This window comes from Suricata suricatta, chromosome 3 (genome assembly GCF_006229205.1).
Source record: "Suricata suricatta isolate VVHF042 chromosome 3, meerkat_22Aug2017_6uvM2_HiC, whole genome shotgun sequence".
In the NCBI taxonomy this organism is placed as follows: Eukaryota; Metazoa; Chordata; class Mammalia; order Carnivora; family Herpestidae; genus Suricata; species Suricata suricatta.
In genome coordinates this window covers 100725998-100745064 of record NC_043702.1, presented here as the reverse complement: position 1 = coordinate 100745064, position 19067 = coordinate 100725998, and the positions used below count along the sequence as shown (strand labels likewise).

The 19067-nt window shown below is 41.3% G+C and overlaps 1 long non-coding RNA gene across 2 annotated transcripts in view; it reads right to left on the bottom strand.

The window, feature by feature from the left end:
- Nucleotides 1-600: 600 nt before the first annotated feature.
- LOC115287917 overlaps nt 601-19067 on the bottom strand; it is a 59870-nt gene continuing 41403 nt past the window's right edge. For both annotated transcript variants that reach the window (XR_003906717.1, XR_003906716.1), the window contains exons 3-4: nt 12167-12432; nt 601-683 (exon numbers count right to left, since the gene is read on the bottom strand). This is a non-coding gene — a long non-coding RNA (uncharacterized LOC115287917). The remainder of the gene's footprint in view (nt 684-12166; nt 12433-19067) is intronic.

The window sequence follows — 19067 nt, the reverse complement described above, 5'->3', positions numbered from 1 at the left end:
GAATGGAGCCCTGCATCGGGCTCTGCCCTGACAGTGTGGCGCCTGTTTGGCATTCTGTCTCCCTCTCTCTTGGCCCCTCCTCTGCTCACTCTCTCTCTCAAAAATGAACAAATGAACATTTAAAAAAATAACACCTTGTCTTATTTTATAAGACACAGAGGATTTTAAGGTTAAAAATTTAAGAGATTTTTTTGTTCCCAAGTCTTCATTTAAGCCGAGAACATTGCAGCACTGAGAGTACAATATTTTTGTCCATCTTTAGCTGAAGACACAACAGAAAGAAGCCAGGTCTCATCCTTCGACCAAGGTTTCCACGACATTATAATAAAAATTTCCTAGTTCCTTCGTTAATTTACAAATCCGATTATCAAACTGCCTTAGAAAGCAAAAGGACAATTAATCCAGTGCCACTCAAGGTCAACGAACCCTTGAGTTAAACACTCATCTTCTTCGAGAAATAGAGGAGGCTTCTCTGATTTGGCCTCATCTTTCCCTTGTAATATATTATTGGCTTCTCTTCGGTCGGCCATGTTGGCACTTTATTTGGTTCATGCTTCCGCCAGCGATGGTATAATAATGCTGGATACATAGAACCGTTTCGTTTCAACAACAAACATTTATTACGTGTCCAATGTGCGGCATGATGAAACTACTCACCCCTGGTTCTAAGAAAGCAGCATTGCCTAAGGGAAGAGATACAAAATGGGCAATTAGACTATTTCAGTGCTTCTATTCCACTAATTCCGTAAGTATTTGCTGAGCCAGCACTGTGCTAACCCATGTGCACAACAGACCTAGTTCTCCTAGCCTCCTGATCAAATCGTCATAAGATAAGCTTAAAATAGCACCGAGGGAAAGAGAGGTGTGTAGCATCAGGAAAGGTAGTTGCGGAGAAATGTGACCAAAGTTGGGAAAGTTGAGACAGATGTTCCCTTTTTATAATAAACAAACAAACAAAAAGTGTGTTTATAGTTGGTGAGAAAACAGTCACAAGAAAAAAATAAATAAGGGAGGAATGATTAGAAACAAAATAGCAGGGGAGCAGAAGACGAGAAAAAGGGCGGGGTGAACTGGTCTATATTATGCCTGCCCAGAGCGGTGACTCACTCAGTCTAACCGGGTGCACTGTCTCCAGGGAGAGATTTTAATATAAAGTCATACCTTTCACCAGAGCCTTCACTTACCTTCATTTACTGAAACTTGCTTAAATGCTTATAATCATTTACTGCAGGAATAAATCATGCATGTGGAAAAACTACAATCCTAGGACTTAAACAATCTGAAAATACCCCTTGCATGATGTCTTCAAAATAAAATACTCCTAAATCATTTCTGCCCTTGGAAATACACAGGGTCTTTCTCTAGAATGGAAAGAATCTAATATTAAATGGCAACCTTTTTTGAATGGAGGGGGTTAGAGAATAACAGAACCTAACCTCAGCACCAGGAGAAAGATTAGAAGGAAAAGCATTTAACTAGCTTGCCAGGTCTACGGGGGCCAGCCCTCCAGCTCAGTATTATCCTGCAGACAATAGAGGCTCTGAGAGTGCGGCTGGGGGGAGGGGCTGGGGGAGGGGACAACAAGCTCCCAGCCACTCATTCATTTGACAAACATGTACCAGTTGTCCCCCACGTGTGAGACAATGACTAGAGAAAGGTTATTATCTGGAAGTACAGAAAATTGCAACTTGGAAAATATTCTCTATCTCAGTCTTGTACTAAATCAGACTGCCCTTTTCTTCCCTCTCCTACCCAGACTTTCCTCCTCCCCCAGACCCATATGCACATTATTCCTAATTAGGGAGATTGCCCTTTATTCTTTATTGCTAGGAAGCGTGGAGATAAATAAGACTACATAACCGAGAACAAACAGCCTGTCTATTCAGAACTTGCTCTGGCAAAGGTATCAGCCACCAGCACTTGAGTTTGGTGGAGACTCAAAGGCAGGCTGGGGTGTAGGAGAGCAGTGCTGTGAAAAAAAAAAAGGCAAGTCTTCAAGGATGCCCTGCTGAGAGGTTATTGCCACAGGGCAGTGGAGGTGAGCTGGCTAGAAGTGAGGCATCTGACTTAATTGGTTTGAGGAGTATATCTGACTTTCTCTGGTCAGTCCTGACTTAGAAACAGGTCAGGGATGGGAACAAAAATTAGGAAAGCTGTCATTGATCAAGCCCTGAGAATTCTGGGACAGTTCTTGCCCACATTCTGATTTGGCTCCCTGGACTGGTTGCTGCTGATATGGGTCAGAATTCTATTGTCATAGATGGTCTGGCCATTGTATGTCTGTATATTCAGTCTTTCAGTGCCCCCTTTTGGTCAACCTCTCATAGCCTCTCATGAGATACTGACCAATACAGAGAAGGCTAGAGATCCATATTCTCACCATCCTGGACTGTGGAGTTTTCTCCATAGTCAACTGTGTTGTGAAATCTTCTTAACCTTTTTATTACTATGGCATCATGAGGACCATCTGATAACAGCTGCGTAGAGCCATTTAAGACTCTAGATAGAATGCAACCGACCAGCAACATGACAAGAACAAAAACAATTAATAGTCTCTGTAAAATGCTTCAGAACTGGAAATCCCAACTGCCCAATCCAAGACAGGAACAAATCCCATGTAGGCCATGGGGATCAACCTTAACAGAACCAAGTAGCTTCTCCCCCAAGGCAATGCAAAGCGTGCTCTACCCTGTTTCATTGACCCCCGTTCAGCAAAAGGTTTATGTAATGGCACAGACTCCACCATAACTAACCAAGGAAAACATCCAGAGCAATGTCCAATACTACTCATGCCAACGAGTTGAGACCAAACTGTATTCTAGCTAGGGCAGAAATGATGTCATTACTAACCTGTACATTACTAACCTGCACAAGAGTTAGTGCCCATTGGGAACACTGCTCTGACTAGTCACATAAACAATGCATCAGTAATTCCTCCCAGTATAGTGCCTGAACAATCAAGGGTGGCTTTGTGTAGGACTCCACATTAGAGTCACAATTCCCAGCCTTCTGTGAACCGACAAGTCTTATAATACTATTTTTAAAGTACATGAGGTGTTAGAGGGAAGCAGAACCAAACATCCTGGCCGTAAAGGAAATAATATCTAGCAGAGCACATGGAGATCAGGATAAAAGGAGCTGTTTATGATATGAGACTGGATCCAAGGCCTTAATATTAACTGGGTTACATTTGGATCTCTATTATAGTCTCTTTCAGGTGCTCTTGAGATTATCATCCTACGAAGATTGTTGAATTCAAAATTTGGGGTTCCATAAGGTCTGATCAACATATTTTAATAAATTGTTCTTTTTCTAGGAGACAGGAACACTAGCAAAGCCATAGCATTAAAGTGTAGTTAAGGTGACTTGTTTTAGGGCCAGTTGTCCAGGGTGCAAATGCAAATGCCTAGGCTATGACTGTCTCATTTGATGAAACCAGAATGCTCCAGAAGTTTGTATGGTGGGGGAGTGATGATGGATGGCATATCTGGCAGTCAGCAGGTTGAAGGCAATGGGTACTGTTTGGGATAATCTAAGAATGGTGTTAGAATATGAGTAGGTTCATACTTAACAGTTATAACAAAGATGAAAGAAAACATTAAAAGGTCCAATATGGATTGACAACAATCAGGAGTCTAGAGAAAATAAGAGGAATGATTATCCATGAACAGATGAAGATGAAACAAGACCAGAGATCTTCATCCACATTCTTGAGTGGGACTTACACTATCCGAAGTTCAAAGATCCTTTGTTCCCAAGGTCAGCTGTCTTCTGAAGATCGACTCCTAGGAGATTTCTTAGAACCCCCAGTTTGAGGTCTCTTTTGGGGGTACCTTTCAGTTGTGTGCACCTCTAAATTGCTTCTTTGGTTGTGAAACATGAATCCGAAGATTGACTCCCTTGGGTTGCACTGCTGTGTTTACTGCTAACAGAATATGATGTGATCCCTTCCAAAATGATTCAAGAGCTGTTTTCCTTTGATTTCTCTTCTAATAAATGAAACCTCATGTACTGAAGTTTATGAAGAAGCTATTCAGGAAGATATCATGGGAAGATATGTTTAGCTGTTGGTGATAGCCTGGGTAGAGTACATGGGTTACTTGCAATATTTTAATAGGTTTGCATGCAATTTGGCAGATTCTTGTATTGGAAATAAAATCTTAAATTCATCAGACTTCAAGTTACCAATTAATAGGGAGATAACTAATGTGGCTTAGAAGGAATAAGCTTCCTGGCCATAAGGCCTATATCATAATAGCTTTGGCCAAAGGACCTAAAGGGTTTCCAAAAGTTTTTCTAGTTTTAGAATAAGACTACCAGGGCACTTGGGTGGCTCAGTCAGTTAAGCATCCAACTCTTGATTTGAGTTCATGGGTTCAAGCCCCACATTGGGCTCCACGCTGATAGTACAGAACCTGGTTGGGGTTCTCTTTCACCCTCCTTCTGCCTCTCCCAACTAGTGCTCTCTCTGTCTCTCTCTGTCTCTCTCTCTGTCTCTCTCTCTCTGTCTTTTTCTCTCTCTCTGTCTCTCTCTTTCTCCCTCTCTCAAAATAAATAAATAAATAACTTTTTAAAGAAAAGAATACCATTGGTCCATTGGTCCTTTTGATCATTCAAGATCGTGCATGGTTAGAGCAATGTAGTTCGTGAGTAACAGGTAATGTCTTACAGAGTTTTTCTATAATGGTTGCCATGAAGTCTGTGATTTGGTAACACAATATAACATGATATTCTCAGATTGGAAATAAAGAATCAAGCAAGTGTTTCAGTATTGTAAGAGCAGTGGGGGTTTTTTTGGTGGGTTTTGTTTTGTTTATTGTTGTTTTTTAGAGAGAATGTGTGTGCACACAAGTAAGGAGGAGGGGGAGAGAGGGAGAGGGTGAGAGAGAGAATCTTAAAAGGCTCCACATTAAGCTCATGATCTGAGCCAAAATCAAGAGTTTGATGCTCAACCAACTGAGACACCCAGGTGCACCAAAGGCTATGGTTTTGACAAGTAAACACTTCAACTCATCCTGAAAATAGACATGCAATAACTAAAACATATTCAAATCCCATGGTGTTCGTCTGAAGGTCTTCAAAAGGGTCCCTGAGGTTTTGTCTTCTGGCTACACCCCTTTTTAGTTTTTTCAGGATCATGTTCTTGACAGAAGATGTATGACCTCAGATAACCTCAGATTTTCCTTGAATGTTTCCCCACAAATATTGATTTAAGAGGGGAACCAATTTGTTCTAAAATGAATCATTTCATAGAGAAATTTAGCTAATACCTATTTGAAATAATCTGGTACCACCAAGTGGCCATGTCCATCATACCAGAAATAGAGTGAAGGGTGCAACCAGATTTTTCTTCCATTCTTCCTTTTCAAAATGAGGGATTAATTATTGGTATTTTATAATGATATGTTTAAATCCTTTGAGGGCTTAATTGAGTTTGGTTAAAGCTGCTTGTTTGTAATAATGATCTTACTTGAGCATTTTCTTTAGCTTCTAGATTATCTCTTTTTTCATGGGCCCTGACCTTTATACTAGCCACCTTTGTAGAAAGTGGGAGTGTGTCTATCAGTTCCCTAACTTGTTGCACATTTTTAATAGAAAGTCTAGCAGAGATAAGAAACCTTCTTTGTTTCTAAAACACTAAAAAGTCAAGCAATACTCCAAAAGTATATGTGACTATCTGTATGCATGCTTGCTTTTGGTTCTTTGGCTAGTTGACAAGTTCTAAAAAGTGCAATAGATCTTGCCATCTGCGTTGATTTTACCTACTTTAAGAACTATGTTCTAGAAGACAGCTTAAACTGGCAATAGCATATTCTCTTGATAACTTCCAGTTTCAGCTTTGAGGAATGATCCACAAACAAATGATGTGAGGTTAGTTCTTTTTTTTTTTTTAATGGTTATTTATTTTTGAGGGAAAGAGGGAGCATGAGAGGGAGAGTGATAGAGAGAGAGGAAGACACAGAATCTGAAGCAGGGTCCAGGCTCTGAGAGCCTGACGTGGGGCTCAAACCCATGAACTGTGAGACCATGCATGACGGGAGCCAAAATCGGACACTTAACCAACTGAGCCACCCAGGCACCTCTGTTAGGACTGAGCTCTCAGTGGGGGGCTCTAATAAACCTGAGTGTGGTACCCTAACTAAGGTAAGACAATTGTGACGTTCCTCTTCCTCTTACACGGGCAAGAGATTGGCAGGAGTCAGGGTGTTGCAAGGGTGAATAGTGATGAGAATCACAAGGGAAATTTAGATTATTGAAGTATGAAGGACATGAGGAAAATAGGAGAAGCTTTGAGTGAGCTTCCGGGGTGTATTTGTTCAGGTGTATTGTTGTCCTTATCATGAAAAGTCAAGAAGGTACTGACTATCCTAGCCTAGAGGCACACTAAAAAAGACAGACCAAAGGCATAATGCAGTAAGCAAGTGGCTTCAGTTGGAATCGAAGACATCACTGGTATTTAGGTTGGGTACTGCCACAAAGTGAGAAATAATTTTGATATTTTAAACACATCAACATCCTTTTGTCCATTTGGCGTCTTCTCTGGCAAGATTAGAATATCGTAAAGGCTAGTACATAATGTTACAAGGGCTTTGAATAGAAGGTTTTTAACTATAGATAGGAGGCTTTCCTTTGCTCTGGCTTCAAGGATTATTAGGGAAATTTGGGTAACAGTTTAGTGGATCCTTCTGAAAATAGATTCTGCTCCAGTTTTCTTCCTATTTCCATGGAATTTTTAAGTCCATAGAATGTCAAATATGGTATCAAGATCTTGAATTGGGACATACATCAAACATAATGGAAAAGGCAAAGGTGTACCCAAGTATAAACCATCCAGTTATAAGAAGAAGAGTCTTCAAGAAACAGTTCCTCTGCTGTGCATATCATACTACTGTTCCATTTGGGGGGCTCCTGGGGGGCTCAGTCAGTTAAGCATCCGACTTCAGCACAGGTCATGATCTCATGGTTTGTGAGTTCGAGCCCCGCATTGGGTTCTGTGCTGGCAGCTCGGAACCTGGAGCCTGCTTCAGATTCTCTATCTCCCTCTCTTTCTTCCCCTCCCCAGCTCTCTTTCTCTCTTAATTTCTCTCCCCAAAATAAATAAATTTAAAACCATTCCATTTGCAAAATAAGTCTCTCCCTATTAAATGTGCAAGTGTGCTATAATAGAACAAGAAGAAATGTTTTTCAATCAAGGGCCAAAATATTACCAATAAAAGCTGGGAAACTGGGAAATGCTGTGTGTTATCTGAAACATCTACCATCTGTTGGCATGTTGACTCTGAGGAAGAGTTTGAGCAAGGACGTCAGAATTTAATATCGAAAGAGTAGCAGTCGTACCCACTAGGAACTGATGAGGTAGTCAATTCACTGTGAGTATTTAAGGAAGACAGGGTATTATGTGCTTTTTCTTTCCTCAAAACATGCTCACTGATCTTAATTGAAGGATTTTTCTTGGTCTTGTTTTTACTTTGCAAGAGGAGACAATCTTTTTTTCCAGTGTGCCTTCTATTTACAATATCTCTAAGCATCCTTGTCAGAATATCAACTGGGAAGTGTGTGCCATCTAGCTATTTGATCTACAGGGCATATATTTATTTGGGGTCTGTAAGAGTTACCTTAAGATGGCGACCAAGCAGCCATTTTGCTGTGGGTCAGAGAAGAACTCCATGCACCAACAACCCCCACCCTGCTGACCTGGAATGTCCCACACCATTTGAAAACAGCCAATCATGAAGCTCCAATTTTCCCCTCACCCCAACAAAGGATCAACCAAGCCCACCCTGCCACGGCCCAAAGATGCCCTTACTTGGTAATCTGTCCTTCCAAGACCAAACCTGGAACTCTTTCACCCATAAAACACCTCATCCTCCCATACTGGGCACAACTTCCCTGACTCAACCCCTACTCGAGTCACGGAACCTCACCCGGGGGCCGCAGACCCCAATAAAAGCTTTCTAGGCTCCATAACTTGGTCTCTCTCTTTCCTCTGGTCTCTGCCTCCACATATTACATCTTACAGGGTCCTGTATCATTTTTTATTCTTTTTAAAATTTTTTTTAAATATTTTATTTATTTTTTAGAGAGAGAGAGAGACAGGGTGAGCAGGGGATGGTCAGAGAAGGGAGACACAGATTCTGAAGACAGGCTCCAGGCTCTGAGCTAACTGTCAGCACAGAGCCTGATGCAGAGCTCGAACCCACAAACCACGAGATCATGACCTAAGCCAAAGCCGGATGCTCAACCGACTAAGCCACCCAGGCACCCCCTATTTCATTTTCATTCTAAAGCTCCTTCAAATTTCTCTTCCAGGTATTATAGTTCAAGTAAAGGAACTATTTCCCATTCTACTTTGTTTTTGAATTAGGTCTCCAATTTCAGATTTAATTTTCATTGACAGAATGAAATTAAATAGCCATTGTTACACTGGTGCCTTCTTTAAAACTCCTGAATATTGTTGGAAAGAGTTTTTTTGTCTTTTCTGAAAGTCTCCTTTGGTTGCATGTTTTCTCTGCTTTTTGTGATTAAATTATGGTCTGATCAATTTCTATTGGAAATGTTTCAGATGTGACTTTTAGGAGACTTAACTTTTCTAGGCTTTTTTTAATCTCTCAAGTTTATTGTGGAAGGTGTATCTTGGAGATCCCTCTCCAGTTTCTAATCATCTTTGGCCATCCAGAATGTACCATCTGAGGTCTGACTGCCACATCAGGTAACTCTTGGTCATAGGCACCCGAAATCATTCTGAATTCTTCTATGAATAGTTGCCTATGTTTAAGGAAATATTGAATACAGTCCAGGTCCAAGGTTAAAGTGTGAGAGTAATCTGAATAGCTGGCTTCTGAGAGAGGTGGATCCTAGGAGGCAGCTGGTGTTTGGGAGTCTAGGAGAGTCATTACCAAAATGGTAGGGGGTCTACACAAGGGAAGGGAGGAGTTGCCAAAGATGAGGAAAGAGAGAGACCAGAGGATAAGGGGAAAGAGAAAGTTGATATAGGAAAGCAACAGAGGACATAAGGGAGGAAGATTTACTAGGGAAATGAGTCTAGTCTGTTGCTATTGAGGTCAAATGGCTCATTAGCTCTGGTCAAACACTCTTAGGGAAGTAAGTTTTGAATCAGAATTTCATTTGGGGGTTCTGCACATCAGTCAAAATTGCTGCCCATTGGGTCTGAGAAATTATATTCCCTTTCTTTCCTAAAGAATCTGTCATATGAACAATTTTGTTCCAGTCAAATCTTATGGCTACGAAAAGGCCATGTCGCCCTTGGTGAAATTATGCCATTTAGAGACGGGCTACGAATTGGGACCAAAATGAAAGTATGTGTAAGAGAGACACTTTCCTGGAGATGTCTGAGACAAGCCCATGGGAGCTGGCAGGGGTCAGTGGAACGTGGTGCTTGTGCACTTCAGGTCTCAGGCTCCCAACCTGATGGTCACCCTCCTCCAAATGCAGACTCAGCAATTGGCACCCCCAGCAGGAAAAAAACAGAAAGAACACTCTCTGTGGATGAACACCAAGCACACAGAATGAAATAACTGAGATGGAAAGAGAACCTCATCAAGTGTTATTAGTCACAGCAAAGTCTGTCCTACTGGACACAAGTCCAATGAGAATCACAACCTCACCAGGCTGTGAGAGCACTTGAACAACAGGTCTATACTGGTGTTCCACCCTGTGACTCTCTTCTTATGACAAACACCACTTTGAGACAGTGCAACACAAAACAGAAACACAAAGGAGAATCAAGAGGGATGAAAATAAGTGGCCCAATTCCACCAAAGATGGGAACTGCATGGGAGTCAAGGGCAGAATCTAGGTTCCAAACTGAGAATGTGAATGCAGAGAGTTTGGACCTGGTTCTGACCTACCATGACTCAGTAAGCCCTGAGTGGAAGGCTCGAACAACCTCATGGACACCACAGCTGGCTGAAGGCCTGAGCCCTGCAGGCCTCTTTGGCCATAGCAAATTTGCCACCATCCAAACTGCTCTGGGTTCATTCTTTCTTTTCCTGAAAGAGACCATGTGTTTACAGCTGAACAGCACTGTAAGCCCATGTGTTGCCTGTGGAATGTGATGAGGTTTGGGGGTGATGGTGGGGTTCGGAGCCAATGGTCAAGAAAGAATTCTTGAAGATGTCTTTGGTGCAAAAAGATGATTTTATTAAAGCACAGGGACTGGACCCATGGGTAGAAAAACCTGTGCTGGGCATGTGAAGAGTGACTGGTTATGTACTATGGAGTTGGGAGAGGTAAAGTCAAGAGGTAAAGTCAAGTTTCTTAAAGGGATTTCCATACACTAAAGAAGATTTACAGATTACTGGAGGCCTAGCTATTGTCAAGCTAAGGTTGTTTTTCCCCTCTAGCAAAGCATTATCATTAAGGTAGTAGGAAGTTCCTGGAGAGTAGGCTATTGATAAGATTACCCTTTTCTTACAATATTACTAAGGTGTTTGTAAGCAGATGGAGACTTTGTCAGTTTGATCATTTATTTTCTATCTTTTCCTTTGTTCTTGGGCAGCCAGGGTGGAGAGCCCGGTTGTGGGGAGGGGGGAGTGTATGATAGTTTGTACTTGGACCTAAGCTCACCCTACAATCCCTCGTCAGAATCCTACCAGTCCAGCCATCTCCCTTATTTTCATCTCATCTCCATCCCCTTTGATCTCAGCTGGCAGCATCCCCTGAAATGGTTGATTGGATCACAAACCACAGGCTTAATCTCTTTAGCAGATGGTTGTCCAACCAACTCAGTTCTCCTTTCTCCCATTTCACTATGAGCAACAACAAAAAAAAACCAGACCACACCTTCAACACTTTGCTTAGAAATCTCCTCAGCTAAATGTCCAAGTCCATTGCTTATGGGTTTTTCTTTCCAGAAACAGAACATTATGGCCAAGTCTCTGCCACATTTTAACAAGGATCTCCTTTTCTCCAGTTTCCACAGAACATATTTCTTGTTCCATCTGAGACCTCACGTTAACAATTGTATTTCTACTGACAATCTCCTAGCAGCCTTTTGCTCCTTTATCCCTATGTCTGGTGAGTTTGCTGGAAATCTTGGATCTCTTCCTTCATCTTCATTTGATATTCTCCCGGGGTGTGTCTTTGTCCAAATTTTCCCTTTTGATAAGGATGGATTAGGAACCCACCCTACTCCAAGAGGATCTTACCTTAAATAATTACACGGACAATGACCCCATTTTTAAGAAGGTAACATTCTGAGGTGCCAGGGGTTAAGGTTTCCACAAATGAATTTGGGGACCACAATTCTAACTATAGCAATTTTTTTGTATGTTTTGTACTTTTAAAATATGTCCTTCTTTCCCTGAAAATGAATAATTTCTTAAATCTTTAATAGAATGTAAGTACAGGAAAAAAAATTCTACTTTAATAGATACAGATTTTCTAATTAAAGTTTAGTATTAAATTAATATGCAAAGAAAAAAGCAGACATCTCTGAGATTTGACCTGAAATTTATCTTTGAGATTCCATGAAAGTGCTGGAAAACAATACAACTAGCTTCAAATGTTATGTTTATCATTTTTATAGTCATAATTACAAATGGTTATATTTGAGTCCATTGATAATAAGAAGTAGATGGTATCTGAATAATTCAGACATCCAATACATGTCAGAGTGATCAGCAAGAGGAGAGAAGAGCAAGGTGGTAGGTAGGGAGAGATTCATTACTTACTCTGAGATTACCCAAGAGAATCAAATACAAATGCAGGTCTGCTCATTTTAAATCCACCATGCTTTCTACCATACAATACTCTTTGTCTTTGCTGATCCAAAATGAAATTCACCCAAAGTACAACCTCATCAGCACACAGAGAAAGTCTATGGTCTTGGTCTTACCTGCTTACACAGGTGACCTTAGAAAAGTAAGGCATCTGTGAAAAGACATCATTATATTATACAGAAATCTCACTAGGAGTCTCTTTATCATGTGAGTGAAACCTAAGTTGGAATAGACTTTCCCTCATTCACAAAGACCACCATTCCTGATTTTTAGTAAAAGATAGTCTTCCTAAAAATGTGAATTAAAACAATCTCTGGACCTTTATATTTTTTCAAGGAAAATGCACAATTTTAATAAGATACTTGCAAAATACTTTGTAGTTTGTTGTATATAGAGTGCAATAAAATATATATAGCTATATTTACATTTCAAAGTACTTTATATCCTTGTGAGGTTTCTCTCCATTTGATGAGTGAAAAATTGTGACAGAGAACTGAAATTCAATTTGGCAGACTTCACGCTGTCTAATTGGGATGTGTAAGCTATATAGTTAGCTCTGGGGGTACTGGTTAACAGTAAATTCAGTCAGGGAGTCAGCTGGGTTGGTCGCTGGACAATGCAGTCATTCTGATTCCACACAGCTCCTTACACAACTTCTTAAGTTCTCAGTTGACTCTTGGTTTGCATCTCCCTATGAAGAAATAAAATTGCTTGTTGTTGAACAACGTATATTTTACAAAGCACTCTTCACCTAAATTTTCCAAAAGCAACAGCTGCCTTCTTGGGGAGCACCATTGTTACTTCTATAATTAATGCAAGGTGGCAAGCTGGCCTCCACACAAAACCATTTTATTTTTCTCTACCTGGAAAGCCACTTAAATCAAGGAGTAAAGAATTTCCAAGGAGTTCTCCATAAACTGGAGAATCAAAAGAATTAAGGGTATGCAATGCACTACCTACGCAGACATGCAGGCAGCCAGGTGAATTAGATGGCAATTTCTAATGGAGATGTTGGCAAAAAATAAGACTACAAATGAGAAAAGAATAAGAGACAATATTTATCAAGGGCTTGACCTTACTCTGTGCTGGGCACTGACCCAACGGCTTTTCACATAATGCACATTTGGTCCTCACAAACGTCCTCTGACATGTGCACTCTTGTTATCAGACCCATGTGGATGAGAACAGTGAGGCAAGGAGAACTTAGCCAAAGCCACACAGCTGCTGCAGACCAAAGTCACAGTCGGACCCAGGCCACCTGAACCCCTAGGCTAAAAAAGTTTTCTATGCAAATGCAGAGGAAAAGTAAAAGTTTTGATCACTTCAGATTCAGATAGAGTGACTAGTTGTATGGGTGTTAAGAATTACATTTCTGTGTCAAATATACTTCATAAATAAATAAGTTATCACTCTAAACCAGAAAGAGGAGGAGGAGGAGAAAAAGAAGAAGAGGGAAAGAGGAAGGAAGGGTGGAGAGGAGAGGGAGAGAAAGGCGGGAAATAAAAAAAAAGAATTACATTTCTTAAGCCTCTGAGGAAACATTGAATGGGTGAGTAAAAAGAAGACAAAATGGTATGGATATCTTATGTTTAAAAAATAAGTCTACAGATAATAGAAATAAAGGCAGCAAAGGTGGTGGTAGTGGTGGTGGTTGTGGTGGTGGAGGTGGTGATGGTGATGGTCACTGTGATGATGGTGCTGGTATTGGTGATAGTGATAATAATGGTGGCAATGGTGATGGTGATGATGATGGTGGTGGTGGTGGTGATGATGATGGTAGTGGTAGTGGTGGTGATCGTCATTGTGATGATGGTGGTAGTGGTTGTGATGGTGACGATGATGGTCCTGGTGGTGCTGGTGGTGGTGGTGATGGTGGTGGTGGTGGTTATTGTGATGACAATGATGATGGTGGTGATGATTGTGATGGTGATGATAATGGTGGTGGTGGCAATGGTGATGGTGATGGTGATGATTGATGATGGTGGTGGGGTGGTGGTGGTGGTGGCTATTGTGATGACAATGATGATAGTGATGGTGGTGATGGTGGCAGTGATGACTGCTTTACTACTAAATATCTAATGAAAAGAAATTTCAGCAGAAATTCCTATGAGAAACTATGTCCAGGCTTCCGAAAATTTAATAAGCTAACTCTTTGGAAAGAACATGTATATGTTCTATATATGCTAGTATGGCCCCTAGCATAAGAAATGTGGGTGGAATATATTTATACCTCAGTATTAATGCCAGGATTGTATTAAGTGATGATTTAAAATAGCTGGGAAATTGAACTGAAGGCAGTGTTGATTGTAACTTAGTATGTATTATTTATTTAAGGCATATTACAAATCTTATTTACAACATGAATATTGTGAATACTTAATAAAAAGAATGCAATTATTTTAATAAGATGTAAGCTCAAGAAGTAGGGAGGGGAAGGCCAATGTGTTTTTTGTGGAAATATCTGAATGTGGAAATAAGTGATTTAACTCTCATTTTTCCCAATTATCTATATTTAGATCACATCTGTTAAGCCAAACACTGTTTAATAATCATAACCAACCTCCTTATTTGTAAACTGAAACCCATTTCATGCTGACTATATGGCCTACAATTGAACCTGAAGTAATATTGGTGACTACTGCAAGTCCAATTCTAAAATGCCTAGCTGAAAAAAGAGAGAAAACCATATGCATAATTGAGGGACAGACCATAAGGAAAGCTGATTGGCCTGTAGCAGCGACTCCCTACCCAACCCCCCTGAAAAAACAAAAAGAACACAGAAGTGGCAGAATACAAACTTAGTTTGAGTGTGAATGGGCCAAGATTTGCATCCAAGTCAGCAAAGAAGTCCCTGTGAGGACTCTGAGGGTTCAAGTTCAGAATTCACAGAAATTGTGCAAAAAGCTCTGAGTTCACATGGCTCATGAAATTGATTATTTGAGTCATATTTGCCCAAATATCAGGAGGAAAAGCAGCCTGATTGACAGCTGAGCAACAATGGGGCACTAGCTTAGAATCCTAAAGCTGAGAAATAGACCTCAGTGCAATGGAATGTAGACGAAAGGGCGAGCCAAGCGCAGCCTTATCCTGACTGCCCAACCAATGGGATGTACAGGTTAGCTGAGAAAGATGATCATTCCTGCAAGGACCATGTTGATGTTTGGGTCAGATGACATCAATGACGCAATACTGAGATCAACATGAAACTGTGAGGGAGTAACAGGCAGGTCAAGGCAGGTAGACAGCAATACATACAGAGTATGCCCTAGTATCTTCAGGGTAATGAAGAACAAGAAATGAACCTAAGAACTGATCAACCAGAGGTAACCCTGGAAATTGGTGGCTAATGAAGCTTCTAATGACCTCTAAAAGAGGTCAATCCTTGATCTCCCAGCTTGAGAAAATCGAGAAGGACCTTCTGCTTCTCCTGGTGGCACAAACATCCCCAGATCCTGGTCTTCTGCTAACGGGTAACTTCAAGTAAGCCTGGAGTCCCCTGGTCATAGACACATGGATGCCAGCCTAGATAAGGCACCTATGAAAAGGTAATGCCAGACTGAAGAGGAGGATTTTGAGCTGCAATGAAAATGTGCCACTGAAATATTCTAAGGAAGGAAGGCCTCAGATGTGGAGAACAGTGACTAATGTAAAAATTGCATGGTCCAGAATGAGAAATTATGCAAGGTCAAAAGTCATAAATCTCTGTCTGCAGGGCAGAATATCCAATAGGACTCACACTGGCCTACAGCAATGTGGATGGTATCATGATCCACGAGGTATGTTTCTGAACTTGCACCAATAGGAAGGAGACAAGACCCCAAGGTGTAAAACCTCCTCAGACTTTTACAGTAAGCTATATACCAACCCCTCATGATTGCAGTTTGGATGATCAGATCCAACTAGAGAAAGGTGGCAAAGTAATGATTGACCATGAGACACAGCTAGAGAAACTGAGCCTACACAAAGGACTGTGAGTTTCTCCTCCCAGTTATTCTTAATTTGGAGAAACAGTAGACTGCTAGCTTCAGGGAAAATGCTATCTTCAGGAACTAATCCTCACAGAGATCTAGAAGCTTACGTTCAGAGTCCCAGAACCAAAGCTTATGCAAGAAGCTGAACTCCCAATCAGGCAAAGTTCTCAGAAGAGGTCATATTAGGTTCCTCAATTCTGGTCAGAAGGAATCTTGAGAATAACCCAGAGGCTTTGGAGGGATACTACACCCATTCCCTCCAGGTACTTGTGTGATTTCCCAGGCAACTGCCCCAAAGCATCCTTCAGAGCCCAAGTACGTGGAATAGATTCAAGAAAATACAATATGGCACCTAACATTTTGTGTGTGGAACTCCATCCATTTGTTTTGCATTTCAACTCTCGATGGACATCTTGAAGCAAATTGAACCAAAAGGATGAATTCTAGGTGAGGACTCTAGAAATTGAGTCAGAGAATGAAGAAGTTAGAAAAGGTACCCCCTCATGATCTTGGCTCCCAGAGTATATGGTCAGAGATGTGTGGATTAACCCAGGCTCTGAGGTTGGAGGCAGATGTAGAAGATCCAGCTTGGGAATTCACATCCAGCTGCCTTCAAATTTGCATGAAATTCTTGTCTGCACCCATGGCAGCTGGATACTCACAGCTACCTGACAACTTCCCCTGACCACGAGCATCCCACCCTGGCTAAGAAGTCTGTGTAGAAGGGGCAAGATATATCTCATATCCAGACTATGCCATGGAAACAGATCCCCAAACAGGATCTTAGAAGAGAGAGCTGCCCATCACTTAAGCGGGAAGCCATGTTAGGTGGGGATGGCCAGAGGCCACAACTGGGCACTATTTGTTGTCTTTTCCTTATTCACCCCCTGGAGAAATAATCTGCATTGGAACCACCATATGAGATTGAAATACTTTCCTAGCAGCTGTGACAAGATGATAAAAATGTATTTATGAGAATTTCAGGAAATTATATGAAAGGCAAAATAACCTGGCTTGCTTAGTCCCTGAAAATTTTTTTCAAAAAAGTGAGGAAAGGGAATAGTGGTGGGGGAAGGGTGAAGGAAATATATTCTACTTCCCAGGTGGCTGCTCAGCGTAGGGAAGGTCACTGGCTGGGATCCAAGTAAAGGAAGTCGGTGGACATGAGCCAGCAAGCAGAGAACACTCAGGAGGCCATATTCAGTGCTGACTGTCCACCATGACACCGCAACATCCTTCATAAAGTCACTCAGCACGTGATGCTCGATGAGAGTAGATTTTCTTTTTTTATGGCAATCGCATAAACAGCACACCTCTGAGCCCACATTGTTATAAAGGTGTCACTGAGGTGACAGGAACAACAACGGAAGTAAAAAAAAAATAACAGAATGTGGGAGGGTCCAGTTCTTCCATAAGCCCATGAACTTGGAGGGCTGAGCCAGGTTTGCCAAATTTCCAAGGGCCAAGGAGACTTCTCAGTGCATAAGATTCAATTTTAAAAGTGAATAATGGGTTCTTCCAGTATCTAACTCGCTGCCTAGCTTGGAATAAGAATTCATCAACTGTTTGTTGTGAAGACCAACTTTTGGATTTAAGCTTTAAGCATCTACTCTGTGTAGTATTGTGCCAGGGACTGTACCCCAGTTTCTAAACATCATACATCCTGTGTGACATCTGACCATACAGTGGTTAACACGGTATTTAGCAGTGTCCTGTGGAGGACAGTTGAGAGAGCGCGGAGCTAGAGGAAAGGGTATGGCACCCACAGGTGACACCAAGGTTGGGAGCTCATCAAGACACTGGTCGTATGGGATTTTGATGTGTGTTGATGTGTGCATTGAAGATCAAGAAAGATGGTTTTTTATTCCACACCACAAACTTGTGCTTAACATTTTGTTAAATATATTCCAATGTAATGACATCTGTACGTAATCCCATACATTTACTTTTTACTGGGGTATAATTTACACACACATAAATGTCTGTGTGTTCAATGAGTTTTGACTATTGTTTTGACACTTGGTCATCATCCCAATCATGATTAAAAAAATTTTTCTAAAACCTCAGAAAGTTCCCTCCTGCCAAACCCCAAACCAAAGCCAATCACAGCTCTGACTTCTATCATTGTGGATTATTTTTGTCTGTTCTTGACCTTCATATGCACCTCTTTGTGTTGGGCTTCTTTTGTTGGGTGCAATGTTTCTGAGATTTGATCCACTGGGTATGCATGGAGTGTATTAGTCAGAGTATTAACGACGTAGAAGGAAGTTCAGGAAAATGTTAGGGGGGCTTATTAAAGTGGCTATACAAGTTGTGTGCAGAGAATAAGGAATACGCAGTCACCCTGATGTGAGTAACCACCCGGAGCAGCACCTGAGGGGACAGGGGAGGAGTGGTAACCAGAGCCAGAGAACAAAAGACCACAACATTAGGTGGGTGGCGTTCAGTCAAGGACACAGCCAGCCTGGGCAACCGAGCAGGGAAGAAGTTAGGAATAAAGACCTATCTCTCCCCATCCTCCTGATGTGTCCCCACAGAGCCAGCACCACTGTAAGTGAGAAGGTAGGAGAGCCTGGAGGTTTCTTCAAAGAGGCCAGCCTGATGAGAGATCTAGAGGGGAAAACAGATCCCTCCTAAACATTACCTAAACAGATAAGGGATTTGGCACATAGCAGTAATTTCAGGAAAAATTCAGAAAACCAATAAAGGCATGGTGGTGGGATCGAGTGTGCTATGCTGGACGGGCAGGAAGGATAGGGTCTGACTGTAGAGAAGATACAGTTAGGAAGTTCTGGCAGTTAGGTTTACTCCATTCTCCCTGTCTTGTCTTCTTCCTTCCCTCCCTCCTTCCTTCTCTCCTTCTTTCCTGCCTGCCTGCCTTCCTTAACTCCCCCCTTTCCTTCCTTCGTTCCTTCGTTCCTTCCTTCCCCACTTCCTTCTCCAATTCTTTCCTGACTTCCTTCCTTCCTCCTCCCTCCTTCCTCCTTCCAAAAGAACTATACCAATTATGGACAATAATTGTGTGTTTACTACAGTGTGACACTCTGTTTGGAACTTATATACTTATATCATTTAATATTCTCCAATCATCTACTTTGGAAGAATGGCTATCCTTTTTTAAATTTTATTTATTTATTTATTTATTTATTTATTTATTTATTTACTTTTTATAATAGTTTATTGTCAAGTTGTTTTCCATATAACACCCAGTGCTTCTCCCCACAAGTGCCCCCAACCATGACCATCACTCCTTTCCCTCCCTCCCCATCCCCCTTCAGTCCACTATTCATTTTCAGTATTCAATAGTCTCTCATGATTTATGTCCCTCACTCTCCCCAGCTCTCTTTCCCCCGTT